This window comes from Talpa occidentalis, unplaced genomic scaffold, assembly GCF_014898055.3.
Source record: "Talpa occidentalis isolate TD23 unplaced genomic scaffold, MPIMG_talOcc4v2.1 talOcc4.3, whole genome shotgun sequence".
Lineage (NCBI taxonomy): Eukaryota > Metazoa > Chordata > Mammalia > Eulipotyphla > Talpidae > Talpa > Talpa occidentalis.
In genome coordinates, this window is record NW_023603184.1 from 85,333,101 (window position 1) to 85,355,611 (window position 22,511).

The 22,511-nt window shown below is 36.9% G+C and overlaps 1 long non-coding RNA gene across 1 annotated transcript in view; it reads right to left on the reverse strand.

Moving 5' to 3' along the window:
* Positions 1-458: 458 nt before the first annotated feature.
* LOC129146633 (uncharacterized) overlaps positions 459-22,511 on the reverse strand; it is a 57,971-nt gene continuing 35,918 nt past the window's right edge. Inside the window, exons 2-3 of the long non-coding RNA XR_008553561.1 lie at positions 7,519-7,599; positions 459-491 (exon numbers count right to left, since the gene is read on the reverse strand). This is a non-coding gene — a long non-coding RNA (uncharacterized LOC129146633). The remainder of the gene's footprint in view (positions 492-7,518; positions 7,600-22,511) is intronic.

The window sequence follows — 22,511 nt, forward strand, 5'->3', positions numbered from 1 at the left end:
GTTATTGACAGCCTAAAAAGAGTGAAGAGATGATTGGTTTGCCCTTCTGGAGACCCAGGACTTTGCCTCCTCTTCAACTTTGTCTTTGTCCTTGCTTTATACAATGCTTTAAGACATGTTGTGGTCAGACTTGCATTTAGGAAATTCACTACAATCACCTCTGTTTTCAAATATATTTAATGACTTTCAATTATCTATGGGTTGAAATGCATTCTATTAAACTAGCATTTTAGGCCTTCCATAGAATGATCATCCTTATTTACTGGCTAGTTTTCTCTGACAACTTTAAGCTCATTGACTCAAATTCCAATTTACATGCCTTTGCTGATACTATGTTCTCTATTTTGGTAAGCCCTTCTTTTATTGCCACCCATTCAAATCTTACCTATCTTACACCGTCAAGGTCAGCCTCTACAGCGTAACTTCTGATTTTCTAGAGATATTAATTCTTCTTCCTTCAGACTCTCCAGTTTCCCTGTACAAGCACCAAACTGAAAATTAAATTACAATAAAATATGGAATAAGGTATTTAGCTCCTTGATAAACTTGTAAGTTCACTAAGAACAAGGACTGAATTATATTCATCATTGAATTGTATATAGTGTCTTGTGCACATATTGAGGACACAAGAAAATTATGGAATTTTTTATGTTGATTCTGTTGTGTTGTTGCTTCTAGGTCAAAACAGGTAAGAACTTTTCTGGAAATACCTAACTCATCTCTATGGTAGATAATGAGACATGAGCTGAGTCTGATACTAAAGAGATAGAGATTCATTTAGATAAGCAGAGACAACTTATGTGTTTTGATGTCATCAGTCATTTTGTTTTGTTTGTTTTTCTTTCTTATTTTTTTTTTGAGAAAAAAAAATAGATGGGGCCAATGTGCCACATGATCTAGATGTCTTGTACTCTTGTATTTTAATATTTCCTATTAATTATTAATCTAAAAAATCTAGTCCCTGTAAGTGGAGCTGATGGGCATCATTTATCTAGTCTATTGACTTCAACGACCCAACTCAAATCTTTCATTTCAATCTCACCTTCTTAAAAATATTTCTCCTATCACCTTTTTCTGGGTGATGTCCCTGTTGCCAGTCCCCTCAAATTATTTAAAAACAATGTAGTTAGATGCAGACATCTACATTTTTAATTATCGTACATGCAGAAGATATGTGTTCTTTGTTTGGGGTTATTTTTTCATTGCTTTCAAAGACAAGTCATATCCAGAATCAAATGAAAAAATAAAAACCATTCAGAAGACATTGTTCAGGTGAAGGTCATTTTGTGCTTTGGATTCAACAGCAGCTGAAATGTAAAATACATTTTCTCCTCCCCTTTTGGTTACCATGGGGATAGCAGAATACCTTATATACAAAGTTTGTGGGAGGAATAACCTTGGAAATTCTTCTACTAAAGAATGATTTAAACCTTGTCCTGACACATGAATCATGGGGTGGTGCTTTCTATCAACATTCTTTGCTCCTTGGAACCAGAAAAGCCAGTATCTGGTTACTGGTGCTGCCACTTCTGCTGGGAACTCACTTTGACAGTGGAAATTTTCTGAATTCATTTTGAAGTAGTTGCATGTACTCACGAACATTCAAATAGTATTTTCATCACAGGTATATTTTGGACATGTTACTGATATTCTGCACTATATAAAATGACATTTGGAACAGCTTAATTTTTATTCTCAGTGAGAGGGAAATATTCTAAGAAATTATTTCAGTACTTGAATAATGTCTTCTAGAATTTGGATATAATGGAAATAATGTGCTACTTGTGATTAATTTTAATTCAATATTACCTTCACTCTTTATGTCTTAAGATGGCTATATGTAATTATATATATATATAATTGTATACATTAGTTCAAATGGTGTATCTTATCTTTTTTTTTTTTTCTTTTGTGGAAATCATCACTTTTCAGCACTCTTTTTCTTGAAAAACAAGAATAAATGTAAGGATATATTAAAACATTCTAAAATTATTAAATTTGGTGTCTTCACTGGTTTTTATTTATTACAAAGAAAGAGAAATATCTGAAAAAGCATGTGAGTAGATCATGAGATCAAACTAATTTTTTATTTACTTACCTAAATATTTTATCAGAAATCCTTTTGTGACTACTTTGCTTGCTATAGTTTTTAAAAAATTGCTTCAATCTCACATATTTCATTTTACATTTATTAACACATTACAAATTTTTCTCTACTACCCATTAACAACCAAATTTTACTTTAAAAAGGTCATTATTTTCATAATAGTATGTTCTATTAGTCTTTCCTTCACAAGCACTTCCTTTCCTATCATATCTTGACCAATTTTCTTTGCCACAATTCAAATATATGTTCATCTAGGATACCATGTTCAAAGTCTAAACTCATAAGGGATCTTTAACCCTACCTTGTCTACCCCCAATCTAAAGTTCTATACATGGTGGCCTTGTGCTATCCCACAGAATCACAGGACATCCACTAGTTTACTCAATTCATTATGTTTGTGATTTCTCTCTCTCATAGAGGTACAAATAAGATATAAATAGATACAGATATACAATATACATATCTCCATATAGCGGTGCCTCTTTGTGGATACCTTTATATGGATATATCTACATTTATATATCAATATTCATCATATAGATGATAGATGGATGGATGGATAGATCGATAGATAATGCTGATTTCAATCTTTTGCACTTAGATGTGTCTTTTCTTTTTTTTTAAGATATTTGTTTATTTATTTATACAAGAACCGGGGTACAGGCCAGATTCACAGGAGGGTGAGAGGATTCACCAGAGACAGAGCGGGGAACAGAACAGGCAGACTGACTGAAATACACTGCCGAGGGGAGCAGTGGGCGAGACAGGAGAGGTCTGCCACGCCGTGCGGGACGCTCGCCCGCTGCCTGGGATCGAACCTGCGCTGCAGAGACTGTGGACAGCTTCACAACGCTGTGCTCAACCTCCTGTGCCACCAGGGGAGGCCCTAGATATGTCTTTTGTTCTTATACCCAGTCTCTTTTTTAGCTTGGATTTTTTTTTTTGGGGGGGATTGACATTTTTCTTTTTGCCAGCATTGCATTTGATATTGGACACATTTACATTGATGGACTGGAACTAATTTTGGTACACAGATCCTAGGACTTCAAATGTAATTAGGCAACATTTCTTGCTATTGATTCATCTATATTATTGTCCACTGTCACTAGCAATTCATTAACACACCACTGAACTTATATTAATTCACTCTGCTTGTGAATACTGAATATTAGAATTAGTTCCCACCACCCAAATGAATTTTAAATTGGCCCTGTTTCTTTGCATTACTCACACCAGACTGCAAGATGACTGCAACACCTTTAAATACTCAATTGTCCTCATTTATTTACATATTCTTCTTCCCAACAAGACTGTGATGTCCTTGAGGACAAAGACAACAACTGATTCATTATTGTGTGCTTCCCGGTACCTCACTAGGTGCGCAGCATATCACAAATGTTTATTAAGGCAGAAATTCAGAGTATTTCCTCTCCTTTTTCTGATTCAAATAAACAAAGTCTGCTTTTGGCATCACTGTGAAACCTTAGTGGGCTTATTATAGGAAATATAAAATGGTTCCGTCCCAGAGAGCACTCCTGAGGTTGTATGAAACACAAGCCCATTAACCATATCTGGAGATGAGCAGACATGACATGTTGTGTTGGATCGGATCCTATGAGTGTGGTGTAGAGACTGTGTTGAATTTTCCTCAGGGAGCAAGAGACCGTGGAAAAGTGAAAGGAGGAAGAAAAAGATAAGGAGAAAAGACAACTTCTAGGTAAAGGTCATTTGAGATGTTCCACCACGTTTTATTTTTTATTATTTGTAATTATGTCCCAAATTATATTGTGCTATTCAGATCCACCCCTGCCTCCCACCCTCACAGTGACTTTTTGCTGTTCTTTACCTTCTCTATAGAACCTTTGTAGGAGGGGATAATGAGAAAGTTTTCAAGAGGAAGCTATTTATTTTTTTTAGAAATTATTATTTTACTTTTTGTCTATATATTACTTTATTGTTTTTTTCTTGTAATTGAGGTAATATTGAAGTGTTCCCATCAGATATTACCGCCATAGTGCACCTGACACCAAATCACCCATATTTTACCACCATAGGCCACTGAGGAAGCTAATTTTAATGAGAACGACAACAACTTTGATTAAACTAATATCCACTTTAGTTTCAATGACAACTAGCATTTCAAATTCTTCTGTTATTCCTGTTTGGAAGTCTTGCCCATAGCAAAGATTATCAGTTTACACTTTCACAGTTTCCTTTATCCATTTTTATATTCCACTACTTTTCAAAGCCTTGCTTGCTTGCTTATTGCTGTATGTGTAAGGGGTGGTGGTGGAGAGGAGGTAGGGGATTATGTATTTGGGCAGAATCAGCAGGGTCTTTAGCAGGATGGAAAAGGCAACTCTGGAAAGAAGAATGCAATTGTTCTAAGTATGGATGTTTGTAAATCAGGTGTTTGTAGCTGAAAAATTTTTACATATTATATATCCTTAACAAACTCTGCTATGAATCCACATTTTTTGTATAAAGGTGAGTATGGGTTCTGTGGAAACCATAATTTTGGAATTGTGCAAGCCTGAACCCTTGGATCTATGACTTTGTGTTTCAAAGTCAGGAATGTGTAGTATGTGGGAAAGTGTTCTTGGGGCTCAGATCCCGTTTTGGTCTCAATTTCATAGTCTTTGCAGCTTAAAAAAATAATCCACTGAAAATCTTTGGTGGGGAATGTAACTTTCCAACAAGTTTTCTTTATTCTTTTGTGATTCTAGAAATTTGATTATATCAATTAGGGAGAGTTCACATTCCCTTAATGTCCCCAGGGAGTTTCATGTTTTATTCTCTAGTAATTCACATAAAGTTATGAGTGTGAACAAATCTCAGCTATCAGAGAACATCACCAGTTTCCTTGAATAAACTATAAGAAAAGAACATTTTTTTGGATCAATAAAATGTGATGTAAAAAAAGGGCAAACATTGTTTAAAAATGAACAATGATGTAAAATATATATAAATAAAAATAAATTAAAATGTGATATAAAAGGAATATATAAACTTCAATGGTATAAGTCTTCCCTTACAAAGACTATAAATCTCTATGTATAAAGAAATTTACATAGTTTATATATAGACAATAAATGTTATATACACACATTTATATATAGAATGAAAAATGTGTAGTTGAACCAACATATGACAAATATGCACTATGTAAACATATATAACAAATACATATTTGGTGTATGCAATTTTGTATCTGATATGTACATGTATAATCTTATATTAAAATATTGAACATATTGAAATTATGTTGAGCCATATTGAAATATGGCTATTTCTGAATCACAATATCTATGTTAACATTAGAGGTTCAAATATAAATAAGTACAGCCCATAACCAACTCCAACTCCCAGCTCCCCTTTCCAACAAAGGAACTAGCTGGGCAGGAAGGGCACAGCATGAGCAGCTGTGTGACTGTGCACATTCCCAGCTTCCCCTTGCTCTCAGCCATGTATCTTTAAACCATTTTGAAGTTGGATTAAAGTAGGGTTGGTGTACAAAAACAAAGAAAATAATCCAGTCAAAAAATGGGCAGAAGAGCTAAAAAGAAACTTCTCTGAAGAGGAAATGCAAATGGCCAAGGCATATGAAAAAATGTTCAACATCACTTGTAATCAAGGAAATGCAAATCAAAACTACCATGAAATACCATCTTACACCAGTGAGAATGGCACATATTAAAAAAACTAGTAACAACAAATGTTGGCGAGGATGTGGAGAAAAAGGAACTCTTCTGCACTGTTGGTGGGAGTGCAAACTGGTCCAACCACTATGGAGAGCTGTGTGGAGATTTCTGGACCTACTAAACATAGAGCTTCCATATGATCCAGCAATTCCACTCCTAGGTATTTACCCAAAGGACACAGAAACATCAATTCCAAAGAGCACCTGCACTCCTATGTTTATAGCAGCACTGTTTACAATAGCTAAGCTTTGGAAACAACCCAAATGCCCAAAAATAGATGACTGGATCAAGAAGATGTGGTACATATATACCATGGAATATGACTCAGCATTCAAAAAAGATAAACACATGCAATTTGCAGCAACATGGATGGCGCTGGAAGGGATCATGCTCAGCGAAATAAGCCAGAGAGAAAAAGAAAAATACCGGATGGTCTCACTCATAGCAGGAATCTAGAAAACTTAAATAAGGGACCAGGAAAAAGAATAACTGTAAGAAAGAAAATATCAAAATCAACAAACAACTATGAACCAGATACACTCTATGGGGGGTTTGGGGGGCGGGGAAAGGAGGGATTGGGGTCAAAATAAGGGGTTTGTAATTGTATGGGGAATATAAAAATAAAATTTAAATTAAAAAAAAAGTAGGGTTGGTGTATTATTGTATTCTGTTGATACAATAGATATTTCTTGCTCAGCTGGCCTCCCTTTGTGGTCTAGAAAGGCAGAGTGTTTGCTATGTTCCTTACAATTATTATTATTTTTTTAAAGATTTATTTTTATTTATTTATTTTATTTATTTATACAAGCACTGGGTACAGTCAGAAGCGCGGGAGGGTGAGAGAATTCACCAGAGCCAGAGCGGGGAGCAGAGCAGGCAGAAGGATCGAAGTACACTGCTGAGGGGAGCAGCGGGCGGCAGGAGAGGTCTGTGCACCATGTGGGACCCTCCTCCGGTGGCCAGGGAGCAGCCAGGGATTGAACCGGTGCTGCAGAGGCTGTGGGCAGCTTCGCAAACCAGCGCTCAACCGCTACGCCACTGGGATGGCCCTCCTTACAAATTTTTTTAATCACATTTTCTTTAGAAAAAAGCATATTTATGAAGTCCTACTATGTGCAGATTCTATGAGGGTGAAGCATTCCTATTACATCTAGGGAGCTCACCATCTAAAGAGTTTTTGTCTTATATGATATTATGTGTATTTAACTTTGTATTATAACTGTGTTTAGGTTTACATATTGAGAGGTTTTCTGTAAAGGGTATTTCTATGCAGATGTACTGAAATATAAGACGGTTACATTACAGAGTTATTTGCAATGAATCCTAACTTCAGATCTAAGAACCAAAATAAAGAAAAAAAGGCTCTTCAATGAGAAGATAAAGTACATTGTATAAACAAAAAAATTCTTTTTAGCCTGTAAAGAAAAAAAAATAATGTGCATTTTTCTGACAGTGATTGGTGAGCTTCCAAATATCTGTAGCCTATGTTATTAAAGTTAAATAGTAAAACAATATATCTTCATAAGTCTTTGTGTAACTTTGACTTTAAAACCAACTGAGTTATTGATCAAACGTGGTTTCCCTTTTTCTAAGGAAAAAAAAAGACCTTTAAAAATCTGATAGAGCTTATTGGTGATCAAGTACTTTGTAGAGAGTAACATTTTGATGAAGAAAGTGAGAATAAATCAGTAACATATGGATTACATTTACCTTTAAATGTGTAGACTTTTTAAGATGTTATGAGGAAAATTCTTGGCAAAAATGTGCTTCCATTTGGAATCTGAAACATATCTGCAAAAAACACAAAATGGTGGGTAACAGGAGAAATTAATATTCAAATCCTACAAAAGGCTGAATTTCTTTCTCATTCAAAAATGTCTGGGACTGGGCCTCCGTGGTGGCGCAGGAGGTTGAGTGCCGCACTGTGAAGCTGTCTGCAGCCTCTGCAGCGTGGGTTCGATCCCGGCCGGCTGCCGAGAATCCCACATGATGAAGCAGACCTCTCCTGTATCGCCCGCTGTTCCCCTCAGCAGTTTATTCCTTCAGTGTGACTGTTCTGTTCCCCACTCTGTCTCTGGTGAATCCTCTCACCCTCCCACACATCTGGCCTGTACCCCAGTTCTTATATAAAAATAAATAAATAAACAAACAAACAAATAAATAAATAAATAAAAATGTCTGGGACTATTCTGAAACACACAGCCAAGCCCTAGAATGACTGGTCCGAGCTAAAAATTCAATTGTGCATGAAATTTGTAGAACAATCCAAAGGGCAGCCAGTTGAACAATCTTACAACTATAACACTAAATAATACAGAATTTCCAATATATAACTTGAAAAATCTCTTATGAGTGGCTAAGGGAGTATATAAGATGTATGTATACATGTGTGTGTGAAACATTTAGCAACCTGCAGTTGGAAATAGAGCACTTATGTTCCAATAATTCATTGTCCTATCATTTTTGTGATGCATCTGTTTAATTTTTTTGTAAATATGTAAGTGGCCTTTCTGAGAGGTAGGTGCTCACACCTACCTCAAAATATCCGTAACCCAGGTGGTAGTACTTCCAGGATTTCTGAAAGAGCAGTGAGTCAGTTTTTAAAAGTCAATTTCTGGAAATTTCCTCACAGAAGGATGACTATATGTGCTTTGTGAATCTTCATGGAACCAAATACCATCGTATTTCTTCTCCTCCCTTTCCTCATAGACAGACAAAGGATGCCAAGAGATTCCAGGAATGACTGTTGAGGGAACGGACCAAAAGTAGGATGGCCACACAGTGGTGTGTGGGCCTCAAGCCTGACGTGATTACTTGGGCCAGGTAATTGGGAATGACTCATCACAGGGGACCTCCTGGCTAACATTTTCCATAAGTTCCAATGTCTCACCCTTTAGCAGTATAACCAAACCTGACTCTAAACATGGAATTGCTCTTGTGGTCTTAAAATTGAACCAAAACCTGAAACACAATGAGACATGGAATCCCAAGTCATTGTCTCTGTGACCCCATGAGTCAGCATCTCCTTCCCTGTATGGCTCCTCTGAGTGCCATAGCTTCCCAGGAGCTCATGATGTGCAAAGTCAGGCTTGTTGACCATGAAGAGTTGGATGAATCTTTCATTTGTGTCAATATTTCCCTTTTATTTGTAAGTAAATTTTGACCTTCTTGAATGATAACTGTTCTATTTTTTTATAATGCCAAGGCATTAATTGTTTTCTATTGTTTGTGTCCTGATTACACATTCTTTTTCTAGAACACTGTAAGATTTCTGATCTTATAAAACAGTTTTGGAATGTAAAAAACATGTCTCATTCTTTTCTCAGCCAGAACATACTAAGAGGACCTGATTCTTAACTGGGTCACATGAAGAAGCCAGCACCACAGCCTTTGAAGTTCAGGTAAGAGGAAATCATCACTTTGCTCAGCCCCCTCTTCCACCCCCAGATCTGGATTTTCTTCATCTCTGCTCCCACCCCAATGTCTTGGCTCATGTGCAAGTCCTGGCAGAGGAGTCTGGTAGGTAAATCCCAGAGCTTCGCTGCAGCCATATTGACGGCAGGCAGTGGTACAGCCCTTCCCAAATGCTCTAGAGCATGGAGGCATGTGCATGGCCAGAGAATTCCTGGGCCCTGAGCTCCAGCACCACCTTGAACACTGCACTTTACAGTGATTTTCTCCCAATCCTGTCCAAAGGCCAGTCTCAGGAATAGCTGTCTTGATCTTGGAACAGCCTAGTCTCCCAGTCTCAAGGAATGGGCAAAGCTTGGAGGACCACATGATTCCCTGCTGTGAGATTCTAGATACATCTAGCCTACTGCTTCAGCCTGTTCTCTATCAAGGATTCTCAGTTTTTTGACTATGACACACAGAAATCTCAGCCCAGCCAAACTATGCACCCATGTACACTGACACATGAATGCCACATAACAGAAATTAATAGTTTCCCAAAACCTTACCTTTACATGCCAATATACCTGGAGTTTTTTTTTGTTTTGTTTTGTTTTGTTTTGTTTTAAAGATTGATTTATTTATACAAGAACCAGAGTACAAACCAGATGCGTAGAAGGGTAAGAGGATTCACCAGAGACAGAGTGGGGAACATAACAGGCAGACTGACGAATTACACTGCTGAGCGGAGCAGCGGGCTAGACGGAAGAGGTCTGCTGTACCCTGTGGGATTCACACCAGCTGGCCGGGATCAAACCGGCATTGCAGAGGCTGCGGACAGTTTCACAGTGCGCGCTCAACCGCCTGCACCACCAGGGAGGCCCGAGGTGTTTTTTTGTTTGTTTTTCTATTCTTTTATTTTTTTCTTTTAATCCTTGTCATGACCCACCAAATTGATTTCACGACCTTCATATGACCACAATCCAGTTTTAAATACAGTGTTCCATATGATATGATTTATTTGCATGTTAGAAAACATTTAAATAACACAGTAATGATAACTGTGATCTTTTGAGCACCTACTGCAATTCAGGCATAGGGCTAGATGCTTGCATACATTATTTCTAATCCTTACACTCTTTTTATAAGGTAGATATTATGTTTATTTTATAGAAAAGATATTCAGGGCCTCCCCAGTGGCGCAGCAGTTGAGCGCTGGGTTGTGAAGCTGCCCGCAGCCTCTGCAGCGCCGGTTCCATCCCTGGCTGCTCCTCGGCCACCGGAGGAGGGTCCCGCATGGCGCGCAGACCTCTCCTGCTGCCCGCTGCTCCCCTCAGCAGTGTACTTTGGTCCTTCTGCCTGCTCTGCTCCCCGCTCTGGCTCTGGTGAATTCTCTCACCCTCCCGCGCTTCTGACTGTACCCAGTGCTTGTATAAATAAATAAATAAATAAATCTTTTAAAAAAAAAAAAAGATATTCAAGTTCAAGAACTTAAAATATGTAGACTTTATAATATAGTTCAGCATTTTTAAATATCTTATTCACAAAGACTAACTGTGGGGTATGGATATATTGGATATAGATGTATGTGTATATAGCTTATAAGCTTGTGAATAGAGTCAGAGGAAGTGGATTGCAGGGCACTGGGGACCTCAGGAGAAAAATATAAACAAATGAACTTTATGTAATAACTTATGGTACAATTTTTAGGCTTGAAGTAGTGCAGCTATAAAAGGAAATCCCGGCATATATCATTCAGTAATATCTTTGCAGGTTAAAGTCTCTTTCTGGAGAGAAAAATGTAGCATGTTTTTATTTCTCTTTTTAACATGTACAAACCAAACCTGTCTCAAAATACTGTTAATTAAAAATGGAAAAATGAACCAGAGAGCTGATGATATTTGGTCATCTGCTCTCTAAGCACTTGGTTAGGCTGTCTTCAACAGGAAATGATTCAAAGAAGCAATATTTGTTGTCTTTGTTTTTGTTCTACTTTGTTTTAATAGAGACAACACCATGGGTGCTGAAGCATGAATCACAGTGATGTTTAAAGATACTTTATCTCTTTGGCTTGTATAATAGTCTCAGGCTTAGGAGTCAGGTTGTGGGATCATAAAGGGAAGTCACTGTCTTGCCTGCTTCTGGTATTTGTACTTCTGCGGTAGTTTGGATACTATCAAATGTATTGCTTTCCCTCAGCCCTGATGTTTGGCATCTAACAACACTGTGGGATTGAGGTTGACGTAAAAAAGAAAGCAATCTACCCAGATTGGTCCTTGTGCCCTGGAACAAGCCTATTTGGCTCACAGCCAGGAGTGTGCAATCTGTCGTGCATTTCTCGCCAAATGCTAACTACCTTGCCTCCTACTCCTAGTTGATGTACCTTCTCTTCCTTTCAGTCACAGTCTGCAAATGACAGCAGAACTCCACATGTGCAATGAAAATCCTAAGGCATCAAGAAAATCAGAAGTTCCCCCACCTTAGCATAACCTATAGACTAAAGGCTACCATATGAGAGCAGCAAGAATCTTTTGATCATTTTTCTTTACCTTTTTTTTTGTGTGTGTGGGGGAGGGGATGTAAGAAACCACTCATGATTAAGTTAGGAAAAAAGTTACACACATGGGTTTTTATGGAACTTTCCATGCTCTATGTGACTTTTCAGAAATAGCAAATGTTAAGGTCAATTCAGACCTAAACATCTGTGGAATATGATCTATAATGGGCCCTAGGATTAAATGAGACAGAGGAGCAGCAAGAAAGAAGTAGGTTCTGCCATACTGAAAAGGAACACTCCTCAAAGAGACTGTAGAAGTGCCAGCTAGAAAAATAAGCCCAGCCTATGGGAAAACTGGGTTGCTACATGCAAAAGAATGAAGCTTGACTACTACCTCACACCATACACAAAAACCAACTCAAAATGGATTAAAGAACTAAACATAAGACCTGAAACCATAAAATACACAGAAGGAAATATAGGCGAAACACTACATGATATGCACATCAAAGACATCTTTACAGACACATCACCCAAAGCAGTGATAGTGAAGGTAAAGATAAACAGCTGGGACTACATCAAATTAAAGGGCTCTGCACCACAAAAGAGACAATAACAAAAACAAAGAGAAACCCCACCGACTGGGAGAACATTTTTTCACACAACACTAATGATAAAGGACTAATCACAAAAATCTACAAAGAGCTGATGAGACTCAACAAAAACAAAGAAAATAATCCAGTCAAAAAATGGGCAGAAGAGCTAAAAAGAAACTTCTCTGAAGAGGAAATGCAAATGGCCAAGGCATATGAAAAAATGTTCAACATCACTTGTAATCAGGGAAATGCAAATCAAAACTACCATGAGATACCATCTTACACCAGTGAGAAGGGCACTTATTAAAAAAACTAGCAACAGCAAATGTTGGCGAGGATGTGGAGAAAAAGGAACTCTCCTGCACTGTTGGTGGGAGTGCAAACTGGTCCAACCACTATGGAGAGCTGTGTGGAGATTTCTGGACCTACTAAACATAGAGCTTCCATATGATCCAGCAATTCCACTCCTAGGTATTTACCCAAAGGACACAGAAACATCAATTCCAAAGAGCTCCTGCACCCCTATGTTTATAGCAGCACAGTTTACAATAGCTAAGCTTTGGAAACAACCCAAATGCCCAAAAATGGATGACTGGATCAAGAAGATGTGGTACATATACACCATGGAATATTACTCAGCATTCAAAAAAGATAAACACATGCAATTTGCAGCAACATGGATGGCGCTGGAAGGGATCATGCTCAGCGAAATAAGCCAGAGAGAAAAAGAAAAATACCAGATGGTCTCACTCATAGCAGGAATCTAGAAAACTTAAATAAGAGACCAGGAAAAAGAATAAGTATAAGAAAGTAAAAATCAAAATCAACAAACAACTATGAACCAGAGACACTCTATAGGAGGTGGGGGTCGGGGAAAGGGGGGAGTGGGGTCAAAATAAGGGGGTTGCAATTGTATGGGGAATATAAAAATAAAATTAAAAGAAAAAAAAATAAGCCCAGCCTGGATGCAAGTAATTCTTGGATATAATGATGTTAAATCTACCCATATATAAGATTAAAAGGAGTTCACCCAATTACAATTAGAGGGAGTAAATAGATAGTCTCATATAACATCATCAGTAATATTTTCCTAATAGTCTAATTATCCATCTGGAATACCTATAGCCATGACAGTGTGGTGATAGGCAGGAGTACCCATGGGCTTATTCAACTCTTGAATTTTCTATTTGTCCCCAATTACTTCAAATGATGAAAGTCAAACATTAAATGAGACTGGATACATATTTAAATTTTTCCTTCTTTAAGGTATTTTTTAAGAGTGAACTATAAAATATTTTCATTTGTTTATTACACAGACATCCTTATATTACAAAAAAAATTTTTAATCTTCTTTCTTGGTAAAGCATAATCCACTAATGAGTTATTATACCAGGTGTCAATTACCCTGTTCTATATCCTGGGCCAATGGACATTTCCTTCTCTATCAGGGCCTCTTAATGACAAAACATCTTCCTCATTCAGTGGCAATTATAAAAGACCAAGAAAATCATAAGTCATCAGTACATAAATCACTGAAAGGAAATCTGACAAAGTTTTAAAAAGTTATAAAACTTCCATAAAACAACCTGTTCTTGGCAACTTACAATTAGATAGGATGAACAGTGGCATTCAACTCCCTGAGATAGAAATTATCAAAAGTAGTTTAGAAATACTAACTCAACAGCCATTTACTGACAGTAAAATTTTACTCTTTTAGCTAGTGATGTTGGATGGTCAAACTCCTTGAAAGATTAGAAAACTGGGTACACCCCAGGGTAACTTTTTGATTTAATGGAAAATTTTTGTTTTATTACCTAGATTTTTTTATTTAGCTTCAAATGTTAACTCTAGCCATATGTACATTTTGTCACTTCTCTAAAGAATTCCCTCATGAATAGCCACGTTTTAAGGCTGTTTCATGTAATATGACATCATGCTAAATAAACCAAAGCAGATTTTTCTGAACATACTACATAGGACAACAAATGCCAACATGTGGTTTATGTCCAATGTAGGTTCTGCTTCAAACATTTGGCTGGAGGAGAAAAGAAAGTATAAAACATGTGTGTGTGTGGGAGTGTGTGTGTGTTTGTGTGTGTAAAAGCCAGGAATCATTTTACATAAAACAGAGAGTTGTTTGCCTTCAGTATTGCTGGGTCTTCTGAACATTTTTTTGGTAATGTTGTCTGTATTTTAGGCACAGGATAAAACAGCCAAAGGCAACATTTTTCATTCCCATTACTCATGCAAGGTCTCGTGATGAGCAGTAACAGAAGTCACGGTGTAAACAAATCAAATGCATGACCCTCAAAACCATGGATTTTTAATTATTTCACATGAGTAAAACATTGCAAAGATGAGTGCTGATAGCTCAGTAGAACAACAGTATTCACAAATAAAAGCTTTCTTTCCCATGACAATTGTGTGAAACGTAAATTTCCTACTTTCATTTTCTCCTGAACCTGGGGGAGATTTTTGGGAGACAGAACTCTTTAGATATGAGATTTCCAGGTGTGAGGCAGAAATACTGAGTCTGTCTTAGTCCCCACTTGATCACTGATTTCATTATTTGGGCTTCAGTTTCCTTATCTACAATTGAATGCTGTGAAATAGACAGTATTTAAGATTACTTTCATTCTAAATGTGAGGAGTACATGATTCTTTCAGAACTTCCTCATGAATTCTGTGGGAATGTGACAAACTATTTCACTAAAATAAGTGACAGTTTAATTCCCTGTTGTTGCCTAAATGCATTAATCTCTGTGCTATGATTCTTAATATCAGATTACACATTGCAGGTGATTAGTTCAGTAATGCCTTCCAGGGAAAATCCCTGTTTCTATTTAAGGCAGGATTATTGATTAGTGGCCACATTTTTATGTGCCCTTCAGGTTTTTCTTATGATTTCTTAGAGATGAAGTTGATGATAGATATTTCATTGTCCAAATTGAAAGGGTAAGGTAAATTAGATATCCTCTTTAATTTACAACTCTGAGTAACTAAGTAGTGACTAATGTGAAAGCAAATATTACTTTAATACCTAGATTTATGTGTACCACACCTCTGAAATGTAGATTAATGATAAAGCCTTATGAGTTCTTGTTAGGATTATAGCCCTATATATCTCCTCCACATTTTAGAATACAGTCCCCTAAGAAAAGCTTTTTAGTTTATGTTAAAATGAAGCAAATCTTTTTGTTTCTTTTAAATCGTTTAATCATTTTAATAGATATGTTTGTATATGCTAGAAACAAAATATTCTAAAAGCGACTATGGTAGGAGAATGGGAGCAGTCTCTTGAAAAGTGTATTCATATAAATACTTCAACTGTATATGGAGTAAATTATTGTAAGGGAGAACCTAGCTTGGAATTATAATTTTCCATCCCTAATGAGTGGAAATGTAACAGTGTAATCTAAAAGGGGAGTTTCCATGCTCCTGCCCCACCTAATGAAGGGTGGAGCTGAACAGCAAGAGGAAGCTGGAAAGGACTTGGGAGAGGAGTTTGGAAGAAAACTTGGAAGATGCACGTGGTTTAGAGAGGCATGTGAGGAAGATGCCGCACTTGCTTCTCGGCCTTGGACTTATACCAAATACTTGAGGGACATGGAAGGAGATAATTGGAAAAGATGTGGGTGAGAGAGATGAGGGGAGGCTAACAATGGCTACTGTTACCTTAATTTTTCTATTCTCCTTTCAGACATGCCTGGCCTCTTTCCCCTCTTCCTGTGGATCCCTGCCAGAAGATGCCTGAGAATTGCGGCAAGCTTTTGGACCTCAGTGGTGAAGCTTTTGGTCAACAGTGTTTAGCGGGACATTTACCCAAGAGGGGAGAGGTAACTTTGTGTGTTTTATTGGGAACCTATTATTCTTTCTTCTCTCTATTGCACACTAATCCTATTAAAGTTCTTTTCTATTAAATGTCTTACAAACTAAGAATGTACTTTGTCTTTATGTGGCAGATGGCAGAACTCATTTAGATCAAGTAGGTTTGGGGGTCCTGGGGTAGCTCTGAAGTCTTCCTGCTAACAGAAATTCACCACACTTACAAAATTGGTTTGTTTTTCCAAAGGGGGGAAAATGTATAATTTCTAAAACTCTTAGTTTATTCTTTGTTTGATGAGAAAGGTAAATACAGGTGGGAAAGAAATTGCCCTTATAAATTCCAAAGAGTATTGCCAAACATATTTTGATTTTTTTTGTTGTATTTCCTATATTTATAAAACCTTTCAGAAAAGTACTGCTATCATTATTTAAAAATACCCATACAGGGCCTCCCTGGTGGTGCAAGGGGTTAAGATGCAACCTATGAAGCTGTCTGCAGCCACTGCAGCACAAGTTTGATCCTTGGCCGGCAAGGGAGCCACCCACATGGTGCAGCAGACCTCTTCTCACTCACCTGCTGCTCCTCTAAGCAGTGTATTTCAGTCAGTCTGCCTGTTCTGTTCTCCACTCTGTCTCTGGTGAATCCTCTCAACCCCCACACCTCTGGCCTGTACCCAGCTCTTGTATGCATAAATAAATGAAACTTTTTAAAAAATAAAAAATAAATAAAAATACCCATACATCAGGGAGTTATCGTTAACAATTTCTGGAAGCTTGCCTACAAAAATGGGAGTCGACACCACCAATATAGTAGCAATATATTTTTTAAAATAATTCTACACAAATGTTCATTTTATAGACATGATTATTTACCTTATAAACGGCAGTTAACTCTTTGATTTCCTAAATGGAGCTAGTGAAGAGCATATGACAAATGCGTTACATGTGCAGAAGTCCCCTTATCCATTACAAGGACTATAACTAGTAGTAATCTATTTGTATATTTTTGTAAAATATTTACATTAGCTATCTTATCCAAGCAAGATGGAGACATGATGGTCTTTAAATAATATAGAAGTGCTAAAATTTTACTCTGAGAATAAATATTATAGGCTCTCAAGTAACAAAAGAAAGGAAATCCAACTGTAGCACAGAACTAGGTAATGTAACTAACATGTTTACACAGATTAGTCTTGCATACAATTCAAAAAGAGAATGGTCCCAGGAAGGACCTTTCTTTATAGTTCCTGAATTGGTAACCTCAGAAGATGACAAGTAAAAACCCTCACCACCAGAGCCATTTTTCTTGAAATCCAAGTCCAGAAGAGTAAAGGGTATGAGAGAGAACAACACATACTTCCTTATTCTTTCTCAATAAGTTCTACTTCTAAGTTCCCATTTTACTTTCTGAGAATACTCCTTCTGCTGTGTTTGAAACGGTCTCCTATGGACAGATGGTCTCTTAGGCTTCAGCAAGATAACTGGGCCATCAGATAGCACCAGTCCCTTGCTCCCATAGGCGCTATGAACTGCACAGCTTATCTGTCCCCATCCTGGCTATGATCTGTGTGACCTACAGGGATGTGACAAAATCAGGGCTCCTCTCACATGCATTGCTGATTGTTTATTATGAAGTTTATTATGGAAGATTAGAATAGATACAAAATTGAACAGTAGACATAAACATAAAATTCTCATCCGTTCTTTTACTAATTAGAGTGTAGAAACAAACTTTTTTATATGCTCATGTTTTATAGTGTAGTAAAGTAGGTTGTGCTAATGAGTGCTAAGTTAACAATTATATCCTTAAAATACAGAACTTTTTTTTCCTACTAGGCCTTTTTGCAAGAAAATTCATTTTATTTTCATTCTTAAAGGGACTTCATGCATGAGAGTGCCACTTGAAAGAACACCAAACATGGACAGTTTGTTTTTAATCAATGTTTTAGGAGAGGTAAATTAAAAATGCATATAACTTTACACATAAAAGGCAGAAAGAGTTTTCTACTTGTAACAACATTAGAGAGATGTCCCACTATATAGAGCTAAAAATCTTCAACTAAATTTTTCACCCTTGATGGATACCCACCTGCAACATGGTTAAAGAGACAATATCTTCCAGTTAAAATTATGGGACAGTTTATGTTGACTTTCTGAAAACAACAAATCATAAAATCTAACATCTTAAATAAATTTTATCTTTCCTAAGCTCTTTTTGATTAAATTCCACATTCATTTTAGTATTTATCTACACTGTTAGTATGAACATTCTTGTGAGTAAAAAATCTTCAAAACTGCATCTTCTTGTGACTATTTACAGAGCATTATTGGAAACATAGACTATAGAATGATTGACTTAGGTAAATGTTATCTATATCTTTATGTAATAAAAAGATAGACTTCTCACGGTAAATGCAGTATAAGCACAGGCCATAAATGTTTAAAAGTAATTAATTTCCTCTCAAAGACAGCCCTGGGCAAATTGATTGTCTAAATATCTCCATATACATTCACAACTTTAACTTTTTTATTTTTTTAAAGATTTATTTTTATTTATTAATGCATATAAGAACAGGGGTGTAGGCCGGAGGACGGGTAGAGGAGAGACAGAGTGGGGAGCAGAACAGGCAGACTGACTGAAATACATGGCTGAAGGGAGCAGCAGGTGAGACAGGAGAGGTCTGCTGCACCTCATGGGTACCTCCCTGGCTGGGGATTGAACTCATGCCATAGTGGCTGGCGATTGCTTAATAGCACTGAGACTTTAACCCTGTGACACCTTTAACTTTTAACCCACGTCCCCTACTCTACCCACCCCTCCTTTGTCATATCTATGGTTGAGACACAGATGTTGCATCAGGCAGAGATATTGAATTCCGCATTTTCTGAGCTACTTCCTTATCTTCTTTTTTTTTTAAGAAGTGGGGTACAGGCCAGAGTCGTGGTGGGGGGTGGTGAGAAGATCCACCAGAGAGAGTGGGGAGCAGAACAGGCAGATGTACCGAAACACACTGCTGAGGGGAGCAGCGGGCGAGACAGAGACAGGAGAGGTCTGCCACGCCATGTGGGTTTCTCCAGGCCAGTGGGGATAGAACTTGCGCCACAAAGGCCACAGACAGCTTCACAGTACTGCGGTCAATCCCCTGTGCTACCAGGGATGCCCTTACTTTTTTATCTTTCTGTCCTTCTAGTGTTTATTTGTAGAATATTGATAATAATTCCAACATCATAGGGTTATTGTGAGAAATCTCTCCCTTAGTGTATATGAAATGGCTAATCCAGTCCCTCCCAGGTAGAACATACTAAAAAGAGGCTCTCTGAGTCATCCCCCATGATTATGAGAATTGGAACTGCAAAACAGCAATGCTACAGGAATTTAGCAACAATTATAGTAATGTTGGTTTAAACCCAGCTCTCAACCAGATTCTTTTGGTTTTTTGTATCAAAACCTGTTCACAAAGAAAATTCTGATAAAAACCTGACGGCATACATAGTTTATGGACCCTTAGGAGTTATGATTATTCTCAGAAATATTATATTTGAATGAGTAAAAATAAAATGAATGTCATAAAATTGAAAATGACAGGAAAACAGCAAAAATAAAATATGGAATTTCAGGCATCAGTGAGCCAAATGGCCAAAGTAGCTTGTAAAGTCATGCTTTAACAGTCCTAATTTTTTGTCTACTGGGGTTATCTTGATTAGGAATTATTTCATTGCAAAGGATAGAAAACTACACATTAAGCCAAAAAAAAGAAAAGGAAAAGAAAAGGAAGGCAGGCAGGCGGGCTGACAGGAAGAGAGGGGGGGAGAGAGAAGAGGGAGACAGAAGGGAGGGAGGGAGGGAAGGAGGAAGAAAGGAGAGAAAGAAAAGTTTAACGGAGGACTCATGGCATGGCACATATCCCAAAGACAGAAGACTTTTCTCCCTTCTTATCAGCTGAATTCTTTTTTATTATTATTATTTTTTAAATTTTATATATTTTTACATCATTTTTCATTTTTGCACAATGTATGCATTTTCATCTTGGTTATAATAAAGTAAAAATCAAAATCAACAAGCAACTATAAAACAGACACACACTACGGGGTGGGGGTGGTAAGGCGGGAGTAGGATCAGCTGAATTCTTTATGCAGACTGTTCTCAGCTTTTCTTGGCTCAGGGGTCAAATGTGACCATCCTGTCCTGGAGAAGAGGGTAAGGGACCCTGTGAAAGTTGTTTGGAGAACTTGTAGCTTTCCCCTTCCATTTGTCACTTCATAACAAGGTTTCTGCAAAAGTAGTTGGAGCCCCACAACCTTAATTATAAATGGGGTAATCCAAATGGATTCCAAAATTATATCCATTTAATATATGCTATAATCTGCCCTGGAGGGTAAAAAGCCAAACTCTTGACTTCTGTTTATGTAGGATTTCTCCCCTTTCTTTTCACACATATTTTTAGAGACATGAATAAATTTCCTTTAAAAAAATCTACTGTGTGACTTGGTTCTCTGTCAGGATGTCTCTCTCTCTCTCTCTCTCTCTCTCTCTCTCTCTCTCTCTCTCTCCCTGTCTCTCTCTGTCTCTCTCTCTCTCTTTCTCTCATCTATCTCTCTACCTACTTATCTACCTATCTATATTGATCAACAAATTTTAGTTCCAACTTTGGGACTAGAAAATTATTGCCACATAAATAATTAATATGCTTCTCTTTCCAGCAGAAATTTACCATTCTCTGGTTCTGAATCACAATTCACTAGAGAGAGTGACTCATGGACCCATGTAGGTTCAGGGTTCAAAGTCTGTTCTCTTTAACCAAAAGCAATAGTAGTGAAGATGGGATTCAGATCCCCTAGACACAGGATGAAGGCAGGTTATTTAAAAAAATAAAAACATGAAGGAGTGGGGAGGAAAGATTGGAAAAAAATGGAGCATCCACCAAATAACAGAAATCCTACCATTGAGGCCAGAAGATTTAGATTATGCATGAGAATTATCTGTGACATTTGTTAAAAGTGCAGCTTCTTGCACACTATCTTTTGAACATGCTGGTTATGTTGAAGTAATTGCTGCTTGTTGCTAAAGTCCACCTTACTAAATTGTGGTAAAGAAATAAATGTGTCAGGTTTATCTTTTCAATATAAATAGGCAATTTTCAGTAAGATTTTTCAGAGTTCTTTCTGGGATTAACAAAATACAAGTGGTAATTTTTTAAATAAAAGGTGTTACCTGATCTCAGCCTATTTTTATATTGGATTGTTTGTTGTTGTCGTTGAGTTGTGTATGTTCTTTGTATATTTTGGATGTTAAGCCTTTCTCAAATGTGTGATTTACAAAAAATATCTTCTCCCATTCAAAATTGGTTATTTTTGCACCTTAATGATGGTTTCTCGTACTCTACAGACACATTTTAGTTTAATGTAGTCCCATTTGCTTATTTTAGCTATTGTTTCCTTTGTGAATGGAGATGAATTTCCAAAGACATCCCTAAGGTCTATGTCAAGGAGCTTACCTCCTTTTACTTCTATGTATTTTATGGTCTCAGATATTATATTCATCTTAAAATCATTAAAATCATTTTAATTTTTTATTTATGGTGTAAGATAGTAATCTACTTTGTATATACATATATCACAATAATTTGCCAACAATCATGAAGGTAAGAAGTGGTCTACCTAGAGTCAAACCTCAGCCATCTGTTTCCCAAAGCCTGTGGACAACTTAACCCATCAGGCTGCTTTCTCAGATTTTTTTTTTTAAACCTTAATTACTTATTTTGAAATTTCTTCTTTAGAAAATGAAAGGAGCCATTTATATCATCACTTATTATTAAACCAATTTGGATAAACCCTAAAATATTAGACACAACTATATATACTTAGCAGACTCTGGCCAAGTTGTTTTTCTAAGTCTCAGTCTCACTAATGGAAAATGGGGAATATAATGGAGTCTATCGCATTAGAATTTTTATAAGGATTAAATGACATAATATATGTAAAGTGCTGAGTATAGATCTGAGCAGGTGAAAAACACTCAATAAATCTTATTATTTTACTGCTTACAGAAGTTGGGTTTAACACAGTAATAAGGTGTTAGGTTTGTGCTATATTACTACATATGTTTTTACTGCTGTATGAATAACAGATTTACTCAAAACCACCCACTGATGTCATAGAAATCTCAGACATTAGTTATGATTAACACTATTATTTCCCCTAATATTGTTACAATAGATTTTTCCCTTTCCATGAATAACTAGATAGATAGTTAGAGGGATGAGTTAATGTACATAAATATGTAAAATAAATGTATACAGTGCAATTAATAGTCGTCAACATTTAGGGCAATGTCATACATTTCTATGTGTTTGTGTACACATTTTTTATATGATCCCTTTAAGCACTTTTCCAGT